General features: G+C 42.2%; 1 protein-coding gene across 1 annotated transcript in view; it reads right to left on the bottom strand.

Annotated features, from left to right (window-relative positions):
- Positions 1-16,610, bottom strand: part of GAB2 (GRB2 associated binding protein 2) — a 174,352-nt gene that overhangs the window by 85,865 nt on the left and 71,877 nt on the right. The gene's annotated exons all lie outside the window — the stretch shown is intronic.

Below are 16,610 nucleotides of genomic sequence, written 5' to 3'. Positions count from 1 at the left end.
CTCCTCCTGCTCTCAGTCTTTCCCGGCATCAAAAGTCTCACGTGAACTTGAAGCCCACCGCTAAGTTCTGTTTAGGGCTGGCTGCTTATGCGATTTCTTCCCCTCTTACTCCATTCCTGTCGTCTTCTTAGCTTATACTGATATCATAAAAGTCTTCTTCTTCTTCTTTTATGCCTTTGGCCTACCTAGGTTACAAACGACCCTCATTTTAGAGGGTCTTCAGACAGGCATATTTCAACTTCTGTTTTCTTATCTGTTAGATCTTTATACCATCCCAAGAGTATCATGCACATAAAATGAGGTGTCATGTAACTGTTCAACAAGTAGATATCCACATGTAAAAGAATGAAGATGAAACTTTATACGGTATACAAAAATCAGCTAAAGATGGATTAAAGACTTAAGTGTAAGAGTTAGAACTATAAAACTCTTAGAAGGAAAACGCACAGGAAAAGCTCCGTGTCGGATCTAGCAATGATTTATTGGATATAACACCAAAAGCACAGGTAGCCAAAGGAACAAAACAGGTAAACTGGACTACAGAAAAAGTAAAGCTTCGGTGAGTCACAGGACATGGTCAAAAGAGTGAAAAGACAACCCAGGCTGGGAAAAAGAATTTTTGCACATCATATATCTGATAAGGGCTTAATGTCTAGAATATGTGAAGAACTGTTACAACTCAACAACAGCAAAAACTACCTCAGTAGAAAAGGGGCAGATGTGAACAGACATTGCTCCAAAGAAGATATGCAGATGGCCAATATGCGCGTCAAAAAATGTTCAACCTCACCAATCATTAGGGAAATGCAAATCAAAACCACAGTGAGATACCAACACACGTTCACTAGGATGGTTACAATCCAAAAAAAAAAAAAGAAGAAAATAACAAGTGAGTCAAGGATGTGAAGGAACTGGAACCCTTGTATTCTATGGTGGGAATGTGAAGTGGTGCAGCTGCTATAGAAAACAGTTTGGTGGTTCCTTAAAAAATTAAAAATAGAATTTCCATATGACCCAGCAATTCCACTTCTGGGTATATACCAAAAAAGAATTGAAAACAAGGCCTCAAACGATATTTGTATACCCATGTTCACAGCAGCATTATTCAAAGTAACCAAAGGGTGAGCGCAATCCACTGTCCATCTATGCATGAACGGAGAAACAAAATGCAGTCTATACATACAATGGAACATCATTCAGCCTTAAAAAGGAAGGGAATTCTGACACACGCAGCAACATGGATGAACCCTGCGAGCTGGAAGCGCAAAAAGACAACTCCTGTACAATTCCACAATTCTCTCTGAGTTTTGGATTTTTAACCATTAAAAAAAGAAGAAAAAAAGGATTAAACTATTCTACATTTCCTTTCAGCTGTGAAAATACGAACACACTGAAGGCTAAAAAGATTAAGAATAGGCTAGCAGAAAGGAAGCATTTTTGAGCACTTATTATGTGCAAAATACTGTGATGGGGCTGAGAGATTCACAAATACAAACCTAGAAAAGGAAGGCGATGATTTCTGATTTGAGAGAAACAAAGGTAGGCATCACCATGTAGGCTGTAGGTTACAGGAGAGCGTGATTAACTGCTAGGGGAAGTCCAGGAAAATCCACCAAAGAGGTGATAATTGAGGGGCCTTGATTTTTGAGGAGAGATGCGAGGGATTAGAAGGAATCAGTCAGGCAGAACAGAGGCAGAAGGACCAACCGGAGTCCTTACAGAGAACAGACGCACCAGCGAGGGCACAGTCCACAGCAGAGGTGGAAGCCAGTCTGGAAAAGCAGTCTGGGAGCTGATTGGTAAACACCCACAGAGTGGGAAAAGGAGCTCGGATTTTATGCAGTGAGGAAACACTGACAGCTGAAGCTGGAGAGAGACAAGATCGGACGTGCATGTCATAGAAACATCATTTTGGCAACAGTGTACAGGAGGGAAGGTTCAGGGCAACAGGAAGCTGCTGCGGTAGCACAGACAAAACAGGATGAGGGAAAGCAGCGGCAGAAGGAGAGGGAAGAAAGCTCTCTGCCCCACGCAGCTCCCACTGACACAGGCAGGGATGGTGCACGCACCCCAGGAGCTTGGCTCGTACACATATGGACCCTCAACCACATTCCTACTCTCTAAACGGTTTCTGACTATTTGCAAATGTCTCCAGGTCCAGGGCAATCACTCAAAGGGAGGAAACTGGCACAAAAGTTAATCTGTTTCAGCTGCGAGGCTACCCCTTCACCCCCTTCGGACGAGAAATAATGGAAGGCAGCAGTGAAAAAGAGCATCTGGCTGCAGCAAAGACCCATCCCTTCCCGCGCTGGAGCTGTTGCCTCATCCCTGGGAATCACGACAATCAAGAATGGAGAATCGTTCTTTTCATCCCTTCTCTCAGCATTATCCCTGCGACCTCACCCCTAACAATGGCAGGGTCTGTGTTATGTTTTCCCTCCATCGCCGCCCCCGCACCCCACCACGGTCCAGCGGAAAGGCTGTGCCCCAGGGACCCGTGAGGGTGAGGCTGCGAGCCTCACAGCCTCTGAAAGGGCTTCAGCCCTTCAGAAAGGGCTGCCTGAAGGAGCAGATTTTAAAAGACCCATCATTGGCTAGAGGGAATGGGGAAGACTGTCTCCCCTCCCTCTATGACATTAGCAAAAAAGATTTTCATGACGTTTCCCAGTGGTGGTAAGTGTGTGATTAAACAGACACCCCTGTCCATTGCTCAAAGCTATTTGCTGATATGATGTATTTGGAAAACAATTTGGCAGTATTTCAAGAGCCTTAAAATGGCTCATTCCCTTTTGTCCAATAATTCTCCTTTCTGGCAAGTGACTAAGGGAATAATTCAAAGGAAAGAGAACTGTACATGCGTGAAAACACACAGCATCAGAGGCCAAAAAAAGTGGCAGTTTCTTTTTATTGAGATTTTTTTTTTCTTCCCATGCCTACCTCTCTGACTTTCCCTTAGGCTCTGTAATGTTGATCTCTGCAAGAGAACCAGATATAATGACAGAAATTGCAACCTCTTACCTGAGTATACAACTTAAAGTAGACATGCTGTAAGAAAATTTACATGACTGACCAAACTCCGCAATGAGTTACATTAGAGGCTTTCTATTCATTTTTAAGGCAGGAAATTATTGTTAAAAATTCATTTAAGGTAATGAATTTATACATTCAGTATTCCGCCATGTACCCTTCCAGGCACTCTGCCAGGGGCTGAGGGACTGAATAAACAATAGAGACACAGTCCTTGATCTCAGAGCCTGGTGCCTAGCAGAAAGGTCAACAAGAAACAAGCAATGATAATAAAGCATGGTCAATATTATGATAAAGGTAGACATGGTGTGCTAGTGGGATGAATAGCAAGAGCGTCTTATCCTTACTGAAGGGATCAGAAAAAGCCAGGGGAAATAGTTAGGGAATTTGGACTTTATCCTCAGGACCAGAGAAGTATTGTAGTTTCCAAAAGAGGAGAGCTTATGGCTGGATTTCTGTTCTGGAAAGATCACTCTGGTTGCTGTGTGGAAAGCTGGAGAAGAGTAACTACGGTCAAGCACCATCAACTGGGAGGCTATTACAGTCCCAGTGAGGAGTGAGGGTGCCTTGGGCTGCTGTGGGGTAATGGAGAGAAAGAGGAGGCCACGCAAAGGACATATTTAATAGCTAGAATCAACTTCCTATTCATTGCTGGACTGTGAGGGGTGATACAGAAGAATGACTTCTAGGCTTCTGGCTTGAGCCAACTGAATGCAGCTTTCCCAGAGCACTAGGAAATTTGGTACTGGGTAGATGATACTGAGTATAATTTTAGACATTTACACCTGGAAGGTCTTCAAGACATTTTTGTGGCACTGAACTATGTAAGCCAAGGATTCAGTCCTCAAAGTGCTTACGTGGGCTGGAAATACAGATTTGGAAGTCATCAGCCTATAGGCCTGGTAACTGAGGCAATGGAAGTGGATATGATCATCCGTGTAACAAGGGTTTATTGAGCTCAGCACAGTACCAACTGCTATGAGACAGGGCAGAAGGGAAGAGTTTCCTTAGATCACTCCTTCCAGGATGCCTTCCCATGACCGTAGACTAATGGAAATACAACTGACCTCTGTTACTGCTTACATTTACCTATTTATGCTATACCACTCAAGAGGTAAGTCTTGGCTGGCTTATCTTGCCTATAGATTGTAAATGAGTTCTTTGCAAGCAGGAACCGCGTCTCACATCTCTTCACTTCCAGCCCACGGCAGCGTCTGGAGCAGAGTGTGTGTGTTTAGTGTTTGGAAACTGATGTTGTAATAAGGAAATTCAGCACAGATTACACTGCATTTCCTCTAACACCACTTGTTTTATAAACATTACACAGAAGGAGGGAGAAGACTATTTATCTGTTTTAACCAAACTTTTGCTTTTGGACAACTTTTCAAAAGTGTTCCGCTTGCTGAAAAAAACAGATGCGTTCTTAAATTGTGAAATTATTTCCACCTCCTGTCAAGTCTTTGGTCAGAGCATATACTAGGTGTCTGCTACTAAGCTCTGGACAGATCTGCAGCAGTCTTCCATGGTACCTGCCTAAGAGAAGCTCTTTTTCGCAGTACTCTTGACCCTGAGTGGTGCCTTATTAACACTTATTTATTCATGGTGTTGTGATGGAGGACAGTCTAAGAGACACAGAGCTGGCATCTGCCCACAAGTGTGCCTATAATCTCCAACAGCACAGATTACCAAGAGAGGTTTGGATAGAAGATACAGATAAAACATTCAGACTAGGTCAGATTAAATACTGACATTCCATTCAGACAGAATACTGAGTACATCAGAGCAGGGGAGAGAAAGGAAAAAGGAATGTTAAGGGAGTGTAATGGTTAGAAAAAGAGAAGGGCTGGACGGAAAGCAAAGACAAGTCTTTTGGGAGTCTGAGAAAGATAAAAGCACAATCAAACTCAGCAGCCTCCACACTGTTAAGGAGAGGGGAATGTCTGAGAGGTCACAGAAGGGGACAGGCTCTGTGCTAAGTGATTTCATGCAGTCTCTCACTACTGACTGCAATCCTATGAGGTAGGAATCCTTTGTCCCATTTTATGGATAGAGTAACTGAGGCCCAAGGAAGTAGAAGAACTTCATAAAGATCTCGTGACACTGAAGTATTTCCAAACCCGAAAGACGGTAAAGCCTCTGGATAAAATTCTGTAGGGTGGTTTTTCATTTTCACTTATGGTTGTAGCCAGTTAATTCAAAGTCATCCATTTTACAGCGATGTGCTGGAGTCAGCTCACGAAAGCTGATTGTTAAATTTTCAGTAATTCTGCAACTCAGCTGGCCTCATCTTAGTAATCTGAAATCAGTCGGTGGGAGTATTTACATCAAGGAAACCAGCAAATTCTGTAAATCAGGGTTATCTTTTTTTTTTTTTTTCTTTCTCAGAACTTGCTGTTAAACGTTGATCAGCACACTGCTGCTTGAGAACCTTAGAGATGGAAGGGAATGATTTTTATCTCACTTGCCAAGTCCCATCCAAGTCCTACCTATGGGTTCCAGTTGGACTGCGCTGAGAAGCGTTCTGAGACTTCTTTTGTGTTTATCTACCATAAAGAAACTGCTAAAACCGCAGAGATGTTTCTCATGGGCAGAGAGGGGGAAGTGGCAGCAGCCGTCCTTGTACCTTCCACCTCTGGCACAATCTAATGCTTTAAATCTAGAGATGGAGAAACAGAGACCTAGAGAGGGAAGGTCGTTTACCTGAAGCCACCTAGTGAACAGGGCAGAGTTGAGGCTAGACGTCAGATAACCCGATTTCTTGTCCAGTGATCTTTCTAGGCCAGCGCAGAGAGGGCGAAGTTGAGGCACTCTTACTTAGCTAGCATTAATCATACTGAGCAGCCTTTAGTAACGGTGGCCACCTAGCAGGAATGCCGCAGAGGGCACACAGGTATACAACAACGGGTGAACTGGACGGACTCCTGAAAGTCTATGATGCTAGGTTTCCAGGAACTCTATCTATCCTCATACACACCTTCTTCCTTACCACAGAAACTACTACCAACTTAAAGTGTGTGATTTCTAAGAATCTTACATGACTTAGCAACACCCTGACAACGACCACATTGTCAGCAGTCGAGAGATATAGAGATTATACTTAGAGGGTGATTTTACCAGAAAACATGAGCTGAATAATGCCATGAATAAAAAAGAAAATCCACCATTGCTTATTCCTGTGAGTTCCACTAGTAAATTATTCCTAAAGCATTTTTACCATTTAAACACTGTATTTTTTGAAGTAACAATGCTCAAGAATCAAGAGGTATAAAATGGCCAATAGAAAAACGTCTTCTTCCATCCTAACCCCAGCCACCCTGCTTTCTGCTTTGTAGAGATAATCACTGTTATGAGTTTCTTGTGTTTCAATCCAGAGACATTTTATGTATGCAACAGTGAATATGTATAATATTTCCTTTTTCATACAAATGGCTGTATACTATGATTCAGTATCATGACAGATAATGTAACTGAGGCTTCTTTTTTCCCACTTAAATTATATCTTGGAGCTCATTCCATATTAGCACCCAAAGAGAATGGAAGATGCTTCCTACCTTGTGAGACAGTCAGGTAAATGTCTTATCTAAAACCATCACAACTTGATGCCAGAGGAGGGCCAGCAAAAACAAACACCATTCAAATGAAAAAGCTACTTAAGCTCATGCTGATCAGCATTTCAGGGGATTTTGGTTTTACATTACTTTGGTTTTCCTTGTAAAAATGAAATGATACGTCATGGTCACAGGTCAACAAAATGAGAGTAGTAAACTCCATTGAATCAAATTTGTACAGTATCTTTTTCTGTGGGTTAAAAAATCTAAATGAAGAGCTAAAAGCTAAATTACGGTCATGAAAGTGTTCTGAAGGGCTTTCCTATAGGAAAGGAAATTATTACTTTAAATTAGCTTTGTCTTATTCCAAAAAAGATTCAGATTAATTATTTCATTATTTGCCTGTGAGGTGTCTACATTCTGCTCTGAGTTTCCTGAAGTGCTTGAGCTTCTCAAGAGTAACAGTTTGTTCATCTTTGTATTCTCAGATACAGACAGAGACACCAGCATAAACAGCGACCTCAGTGATTCTTGCTGAACAGATGAAATGATAGACGAGGCAATACTCAAGTCACTTGAGCACTGTTTGCTACCCTGAAACATGTCCAGAGAAGACACAGTTCTGACACAGTGAGACGAAGGCTAAGGAGAGACTGAACAGAAATGTATCTGGGCAGAGGACCCTGCCTATTTAACCACAGCCTATGCTCAGGATCATTCCTACTAAGCGCAAATCAAGTCTCGCTTCAGTCGTGTCCAGCTCTGTGACCCCATGGACTGTAGCCCGCCAGGCTCCTCTGCCCATGGGGGTTCTCCAGGCAAGAATACTGGAGTGGGTGGCCGTGCGCTCCTCCAGGGGATCTTCCCGACCCAGGGACTGAACCCGCATCTCCTATGTCTGCTGCATTGGCAGGTGAGCTTTTCATCACTAGTGCCACTTGGGAAACTACACCTCCTCTTATTATTCAATACAATTCTACAAGTATGTATTGAGCATCTGTGCTGGGTCCACAGTGGGAACTGGATACATCTATATCAGGGTCAATTTTTAATCCCTATATTATCATCACTTCTGTACACATCTAATTCCCACCACAGACTGAAACTCTAAAGGATCATGATTCAATCACCTTTGTATCTGAATATGGAATGGGATTGCTGGGCATTCGAAGTCTAATATATGAGCAGAATAGAGACCCATGTACCTCATGCTGGGAATCAGCAGAGAGGGGTGGGGGCAGGGGAAAGTGATTCAGGGATGTTTCTTGTGGAAGTAATAATATCAGAGACAAGTCTTAAAGGATTAAAAAAAAAAAAATTCCCAAAAGCAAATTCTAGGAACAAGAGATCAAAGATGGAAGAAAGAAAAAAAAATACTCTGAACATAAGGGGAAGCCATGATCATCAAAATGCATGGAGGTAGCAATACTCATGAAGTGTTCAGGAAACACTTTACTATTGAGTATTTCTAGAGCCAAGAGAGTCTCGGGAAAAGAAGAGAATGAAACAGTAGGTTGAGTCCCAATCACAAGGGGTCTCAGATCATTTAAGAAATAAAATGGTGAGGCCCCAAATTTTAAGTAGAAAAAATATGATATCAGGAGAAAAATTCAGGATTTAAGAGGAAGACAGAGCTGGGATTATATCCTAAACTCCTAATCAACAGCAGTGAGACTCTGGAGAAGTAGTTTAATTCCCTTGACATTTAGTATTTCCTTTATAAGGTGAGTATAATATATACCTTACTAAATTGAAATGAGGAAGAAATGGATGTTAATGAGCTTTATAAACTGGCAAGGGCAACATAAATATTAATTGTTGTTACAATCGTAAATTGTGCTTTGGGAAAAAGTCTTATAGCCTTGTTGAAGATTTGCTGGATATGAGAGGAAAGCCTAGAAGTGGAATAGATAGAAAATGGTGGTGGAGCACTCATTTGCTAGTGCAGATGCAGACAGAAACCCTGTTCCTTCACCTGCAGACCCAAGGCCCTGACCCCGAGCTCTTCCTGGAGCAAGACCCTCAGGAACAAAAGAATATACATATTAACCTCTAGACATTCATGATTCCAACAGACTGGACAAAATAAATCCTGGGTCAATGATTTCAATGGGATGACAAAATCAATTTCCTGTTGCAGAGTGTTTACTGGTAGCATTGCATCTTCAGTCTTTCCAAACATCAATCCATTAAGCAATCAGCCAAAAACACTAAGTCAGAGGGAGTCTTAAAAAGGACATTAAGTGTAAGATGTTAGTAACAGGGGAAATTGGGTATAGGTATGTGGGAACCCTCTGTACTATATTCTCGATTTTTCTATAAATCTAAACCTGTTTGAGGAAATAAAAGTCAATTTTTTGAAAGTACAAGTTCAGAGTTGTTCCCCCCACCCCCATAAGAGCCCCAAGCTGAAAACAATCCAGGAATCCATCCATAGGAAAACAGACAAACTATGGTGTGTACATGCAATGGAATACTAGTAAGCAAGAAAATGGAATGGGCTGTTAAAATAAACAACAACATGGTTGGTTTCAAAAGCATTATGCTGAGTGACAAAAGTCATGCACAAAAAAGTACATGCTGTAAGAGTCTATTTATATGAGATTCCAAAATAGGCAACAATAATTTACAGTGGGGGGGGGGGGAGAAAATATCAGAATGATGGTTGTTCCTGGAGGGTGGGGATAGGAACTATCCAGAAAGAGCATGAGAAAGCTCTCTGGAACAATGGTAATGTTTTATAGATTTACTGGTGCTTAAGTTAGTACATAGGTATATGTCTACCAATTCTCAGAGAACCACCACTTAAGATTTGGGCGTTTCACTCTGTAAACTTTCAGTTCAGTTCAGTCGCTCAGTCATGTCCGACTCTTTGCAACCCCAGGGACTGTTGCACACCAGGCCTCCCTGTCCATCACCAATTCCCAGAGCTTACTCAAACTATGTCCATAGAGTCGATGACGCCATCCAACCGTCTTATCCTCTGTCATCCCCTTCTCCTCCTGCCTTCAAACTTTCCCAGCATCAGGGTCTTTTCCAAGAATCAGTTCTTTGCATCAGGTGGCCAAAGTAAACCTTACCTTAAAGAAAAATACTGAACAAATCCTGGACTTTGGTTAATCAGTTAATGATATGCATGCTAAAATATTCAGGGAAAAATACAATGATTCCTGCAATTTATTTTAAATGCTTTAAAAAATAAGATGAATAATGGATCGACAAAGGGATTGATAGGGGGATAGATATGTAATGGTGGAATCTGGATGGTGGATATATGGGCATAAACTGTAAAATTCTTTGAACTTTGCTGTATGTTTGAAATTTTGCATTAAAAGGTTTTGGGAAAAATAAAGAACATTTTGGGGTCTTGTGTCTGGGTTGGGTGATTGAGAGAAAGAGATTATATCTAAGCTTATCAGACCACACTTATAGGCTCCTAAAATTAATAAAAATCCTTTACACTTAACTCTTTACATGAATACACAGTGTTTCTATATCTATCCTCATTTTATCCCCCAATTTGATTTATATATGTTTCATCTGTGATCCTTGAGAACTTCTTCATTTTAGCATTTGTCATGATTTCCTATTTTCATTCTGTGTCACTCTACTGGACTATCAAGAGCTCCTTAAAAGCAGCTCTGCCTTTCTTTTTTGACTTGGTGTTCCCTTTGCCTGGGACAATATCTGACATATATACAAGGCATTCACCCAACATTTTTCGGTTTATCCCATGAGTGACAAGGAGAGCCGACCAGGTCAATCAGTCCCCTTTGAAAGCCAGGTGGAAATATAGATTTCCCATAGAGACATGCATCCAAAACATATTCTATGGAAGTAATTCTGCACTTGGAAGGAATCAACTAGATGAAGAGGGACCTGTCTGTATTTCCTCTTTTAGTTTTCATCCTGACATATTGCTACCCAAAATACTTTCTAGACGACACCAGTGTGGCATATAACTGTAGCTTGGCTCACTCCACTGCCATCCCACTCTCCTCCTAGTTGAAAATAGTGGAAAACTAAAAAAAATCACTTTACAGACTGCTTGCAGTTAACCTACCAATTAGGCGCATTCACACAAGACAGGTAAGCTGGAAGTGGGATGACTGCCACTTGCCTCCTCTTGGCTATTTCTTGTGTCCTCTGGCAAGTAAGTACACAGATATTGATACTACAGTGTTTATGAAGCTGAGGCGTTTTTCAGTCTCCTGAGTGCCATGGGGCAGTTGCAGCAGGAGCTTCTCAAATGTGGCCTCCTAACTGCCAGATCACAGCAATGGAGCAAGGGAAGAGGGTTGGACTGATCACTTCAATGGTATTCTAGGGGTGGGCAAAGAGTGAGTATCATTTCTGGAGTCCTAGACCAGAACACACAGCTTTAGTTCTTGCTAACATTTGGTAAGCATCTAATACCTATGTTAAATTCCTTCCTGTTCAAAGTATCTGGAGTGGTTTCCATTTCTTGCACTGATCCCTGGGTATAAAAATCAAGAAATAAGTTTGAGTTTAAGGGCAGGCCCTGTGGATGGGAAAGGGATTGCACTTCAGGGTTTTTCCAAGTACCCATTCAAGTAAGTGTTGAACCCTACTTTGGGCTGAACACTTGGCTAGTGGCTGGCCCTCAAGAAACAGTGGTTTGCTTTAGGTAGAAGATCCATGCAATCACGTGAAAGAAGAGGTCATAGTGATGGACGTTTGAAAGAAGGAAGGAATGGTCAGAATGAGAGGTCAGATGAACTGGGTGGCTTTAAAGGAGAGAGAAAATGCTTATCCTGAGACCTCAACTCAAACACTAACTAAAACGGTTATTAGGATTTTATGCATAGCACAGATCTCCATTATCTCCTTTAACACTCCTTCCCCACCATCCAGTCCCTTTTCTGGGGCTTAATATTTGAGTGTTTCCTACGTGGCAGGAGCTCACATACATTTTCTCACTTAAACTCTGGAACACCCTACCAAGTGGGATCTGTTATTAGCTCCCTGACTTGCCTGAGGTCTCATAGTTATTAAAAGAGCAGAGCCAGCATTCAAACTCGTATCTTTTGATCCAAATCCTACATTCTTAAGGGATCACAAAGCCAGAATTTCACTTCCTCAGAAGACATAACATGTTTAAAAACGAACACTGTACAAATATGAGGAACTGTGATCCTTGTCACGGAAAACCTCTTTTTCCAAGTTTGAAGTCTTCAAGGTAAGAGGAACAGTGTCCAACTGGTTTGGGCCCTGGAAAGGGGCTGAGAGGTCCTCGGCTGGCTTAAATCAGACCGAACCCACGAAGGACAAAAGTGGTGAGGGGCAGAGAAGGAAGCCCTGTTGCTGCCACTACTGCGTCCTCACTAAGACAGCTCTTTCTCTCCCATATCACTGTTTACAGCCCGCAGGACACTATCCGGGCCTAATAAGTGAACGTGTCCATTGGGAAGGGGGAAACACACATGCCCCCTCCACGTACAAAGGGACATTTGTGTCAGGGAGTCTCACAGGCTGACACGCACCAAGGGTCTGCCCCTCCTCCCCGCACCCCTAGAAACAGACAAGAAAGGCAGCTTTCTGGTACCCACAATGGGGGGAGGCTGTGGCAGGGGAGAGAGCACACAGTCTCCAGAACTGCTGACTTGATTCATCCCCAACTGACACAATGCGGAGAGGAAGACTTCAGGAAATGGGCAGATTATGTCCAAGAAAAGATTTCCTGCAAGCAGTTAACGGGAAACTAACATGAAAAGCAAGGACTAAAAATACACAGGCTATTGGAAGCTAGCGGTGAGGCCCCAGGGCCCTGCAGTTCTTCAAGAAGTGTCTAAGGAAGCTACTGGCTAGAAACTCTCCCCGCCCACCAGCCTAGGAAGACCAACTTGCCTCTGGCTTTATTCCCTAGGAAAAGCTCATCAGGCCCCCAGTGTGATTTAAATTTCAGTCTAACATTCATCAAATCCTCATTGTATTCTAGGCTCTCTGTTCATTTAAGTCGTTACTACACAGAGGCAAGGGCCCTAGAGTCTTAGACACAGAGCCTGACTCAAATGACAGAGAAGGGGATAGGTAGTATAAATGATACCCGTTGTCTATGTGAATTTCGATTATCAAGGAATAAACCTAACAATGTAAGACTTAGGAAGATTTAAAGGGTTGGAAAACCTGCCGGAAGGTGGCTCTGGAATGCAGGAAATCTATTTGTACTTGAAGGCATTTGTAATGACAGATCAAAGCTTGGCTTGAACAGTGAGAAAACTAAAATGCAACTTGAGGAGACTAAAAATTAGCTATTACAGGGTGTTGTTTGTTTGATTTTTAAGAAAGAACGTTTCTGTAGATGTTTAAAGTCAGAGGCAGGCCCATGGAGTTCCCTCCGTGCCCTAGGGCCTGAGCAGAAATTTGAAGAGACGGAGTTTGTTTTCAGAGTCTTCTCTTTCTCCTTCTCTTGTTTTACTTCTAGAGGCCTAATTTTGCCAACTCTTTATTGAGCCCCAGCATCAGAGTACCCCCTGCAGCACTGAACAACAACAGATCAAGAATCTCAGTTTAAAAGGAAAAACACTTTCTACAAACATCAGAGGGAGGAGGGCAGTGCTGGGCGGCCTGCGACGCTAGCATAACTTTTGAAGGGTGTGTCACCCTGCTGCCTCAGGAATACACTCCTAACCGAGCAGTTTATAAGTTCTCACACCCAGAACCTTGGGGCCCCGACTACAAGAGGAAAATCTTATCACCAGTCATCTTTTAAACATGTATACTTTCAGGTTTATAATAAATACTCTGAGACCAAAAATCTTTCTGTGCCTTATTTTGGTACCCAATGGGAGCCAGATGTGAAGGTACACTGGAAAACAAAACGCAGGTGGTCCTACGTGATTAGAGTCTAGGGAGGCTGGGCAGGGAGAACAGAAAGTTGTTTTTGCCTTTTTTCTTTCTTTATTTTAACCAGGGATGATGATCTAAGACTTCTTTTGTTGTAAAAGCCCCTGGATGTCTTTGCTGTTGCTGCATTCGACGCCTCTGAGCGCTCCTTCTCTCCTAAATGCAGCCCCCAAATCCTTTGGATTATCTGACACCACCGCTTCCTGCATCTCTGTGCTCCTTTTCAGTCTTATGGGATCCTTTTAAGATCTACAATCCCCCAGGATTTCATCCTCAGCTTCCTCTTTTCTTACTCCCTATAGTCCTTGGTGGTTTAGATTCCACTCATTGCAGAGTTCTCCTAGACTTACCTTTCCAAACCACACTTAAGGAGCTCATGGGCGGCTGTGAGTAGAATTGGCACCTTTACCTCCATTTGATACCTTCTTCCTATTATCTGTATCAGAAGGAAAGGGGAGTTATTTTAACTGGCACCCTGAATCTCCTAAGCCTTGGTGAACTGCTTTCTTATATAAACAGATAATGAGGATTTTGTGTTTTGTCTCTGTGTGTCTGCACATCAAGTTTATTTTATAACTTGGAAATGTACGTACTGCACCTGTCATTTCATTGTGTGTGTATGCTCAGTCATGTACGACTCTTTGAGACCCCACGGGCTGTAGCTCACAGGCTCCTCTGTCCATGGAATTCTCCAGGCAAGAATACCGGAGTGGTTGCCATTTCCTTCTCTAGGGGATCTTCCTGACCCAAGGATCAAACCCTCATCTGTTGTATCTCCTGGGTTGGCAGGCAGATTCTTTTCTGCTTTGCCACCTAGGAAGGCCATATCTAAATAACAAGCATCATCAAAGAGTGAAAATTGGACAGGAATTAAAAATAGGGGAAAATCAAGTGGCCTAAGGGTGTGACAAACATGATGTTAAGAAATTCTTGGTTTTTGTACCATTGGAAATAAAGAACAAATTGGATCAGTGACTTAAGAAGTGATATAAATTAAACTAGAATATGTGAGCGACTACTCTCTGCTTCTAAAATCAGAGTCATGATGGAGAGAAGAGAGCCACTGGATCCACCTGCTCAGAGCCTGGCTGCAGCTCCCCTGGCATCACTTCTGAAGACTATGGCGCTAGCCAAGGGCGATGCTGGGAGAATCCTGGACCTGGCAACGGGGCTCTCCAATGACCTCTGCTACTAAACACTCCTGTGAAGCATTCACTTAATAGCTTCAAGTTCCAAGATCCCTACACATTCTTAGCATGTGGTCTCAGCAAGAGATCAGATAATGATTCATACCTCACTGCAGATTTCAGTCAATGGGTTTGATTTCCTTACCCGATACTATTTGCCTCTTAAGCCAACTCTCCAGAAAGTTGTAAGGACAGTGGTGGAATATACAAAAGGCACCAGAGAAGCAATCCTGCAATGGTTGCCTTTGGTTGCAGTCTCCCATGTGGCAGTGAGGGGGTAGGGCCTAACAGAAAGAAAAGGGCAAAATTCCTCTTAGCGAAGTCAGAGTCAAGACTTAGTTCAGAAGAGGCCAGAGAGGCATGACATAGAACATTGGGGAGAGATGATACACTTCACCCCCTGACAATTCATACTGCTCTCTGAGGAGGGAAACAGCAAGAAGGTGGAAGTTGGAGAAAACGGTGGAGGTCTGAGCAAAAGAAGATAAAATTCTTACCCATAGAAAAGCATAATTCAAATCATATTCCACCCCTATACTATATCAAATCCAGCTAATGGTTAGAAATAGGAAATGTTCTGTCAAAGAATAGCAATTGAGTTCCTCCCTACATTCCATTTCCTTCTCCAGAGGATCTTCCAGACCTAGGGATCAAACCCACATCTCCTGCATTGCATCTGACAGCTGAAAGGGAAGATATTTACCCCTGAACCTCCAGGGAATCCCCGCTTCGTACATTCCAGAGGGCGCATTCTATGAAAACTCTGAAATTTAGGAGCTCAAAATCTAGCTAAGAATCCATGTATATTTAAAAAACATAAGTAGCAGATAAACATTATAAGTCATAAGTGATATCAGGAGTTTAGAGCAGTGAGCAACTGCTGTGCTTCTGGGTGGTCTAGGAAGGCTTTATAAGCAACAAACCTGGAGCTGGGCCAGGTCAATGTCAAGGCTTGAACTATGCTGTCCTTCCTGATTGACCTTTATTCTTTGGATCAATCATCAAGGAACTTCTAAATATGCAATAACAACAGAAGCCACCAACAAGTTCATTACATGAGTAAGTAAAAGTACTTCGCAAAATGTAAAATATCGTATCACTTACATCTTTAAAAGAGTAAGATTATTTGTTACCGCCAGCATAATAATAGCATTTAACAGATGCACACTATTATACAAAGGATGGATAAAGAAGGTCTTATGGTAAAGCACCAAGAACTATTTTCAATATCCTATGATAAATCATAATGAAAAACAACATGAAAAAGTATATTTATATGTTTACCTGAATCACTTTGCTGTATAGCAGAAATTAACCTATACGTCAGTAAAATGTAAAAAACAAACAGCATTTAATGTTAATTGAATGTTGTGCCAGGCATTACATTATTGACTGGAAAACATAATACCTATTTACAACCTCTGTCTTCCTTTATTATAGTCTAGAAAAGCAGAAGGCTTGCTTTCCTAGCCTTCCTTCTAACTGTGGGTATCCATGTTTCACAGTTCTGGACAGAAAGACATAAGCAGATTATCTGCTGAGGGCTCCTGAGAAAGCCTTTGATTTTCATGCGACCATAAGGTTGAAAGCCAACACATGATGAATGTCTGAATGGGAAGATATACAGAATAAACATCCTTGATCACAACACTGAGTCTCTAAACCAAAGGCAGAAACTTCTTATTCTAGACCTGTAACGTGGTAATGCTATTTAACATTATTAAAGAACACAAGCAAACTCTGGGAGATGGTGAGGGACAGGGAAGCCTGGCGTGCTGCAGTCCATGGGGTCGTGAAGAGTCAGCCACGACTTGGCACCTGAACGGCACCACCACTATGTAAACCCCTATCAGTCAGCTAAATAAACTGAAAATATTCCTGACATACTTACCATATGCTTAGCGAAGGTTACAGAGTAGATAGGTGACAGAAACAAACTTCAAGCCCATGTCTGCCAGACCCAAACCCCTGACTCTCAACT

Source organism: Budorcas taxicolor, chromosome 25 (assembly GCF_023091745.1).
Source record: "Budorcas taxicolor isolate Tak-1 chromosome 25, Takin1.1, whole genome shotgun sequence".
NCBI lineage: Eukaryota > Metazoa > Chordata > Mammalia > Artiodactyla > Bovidae > Budorcas > Budorcas taxicolor.
This window is presented reverse-complemented; position numbering and strand designations above follow the sequence as displayed.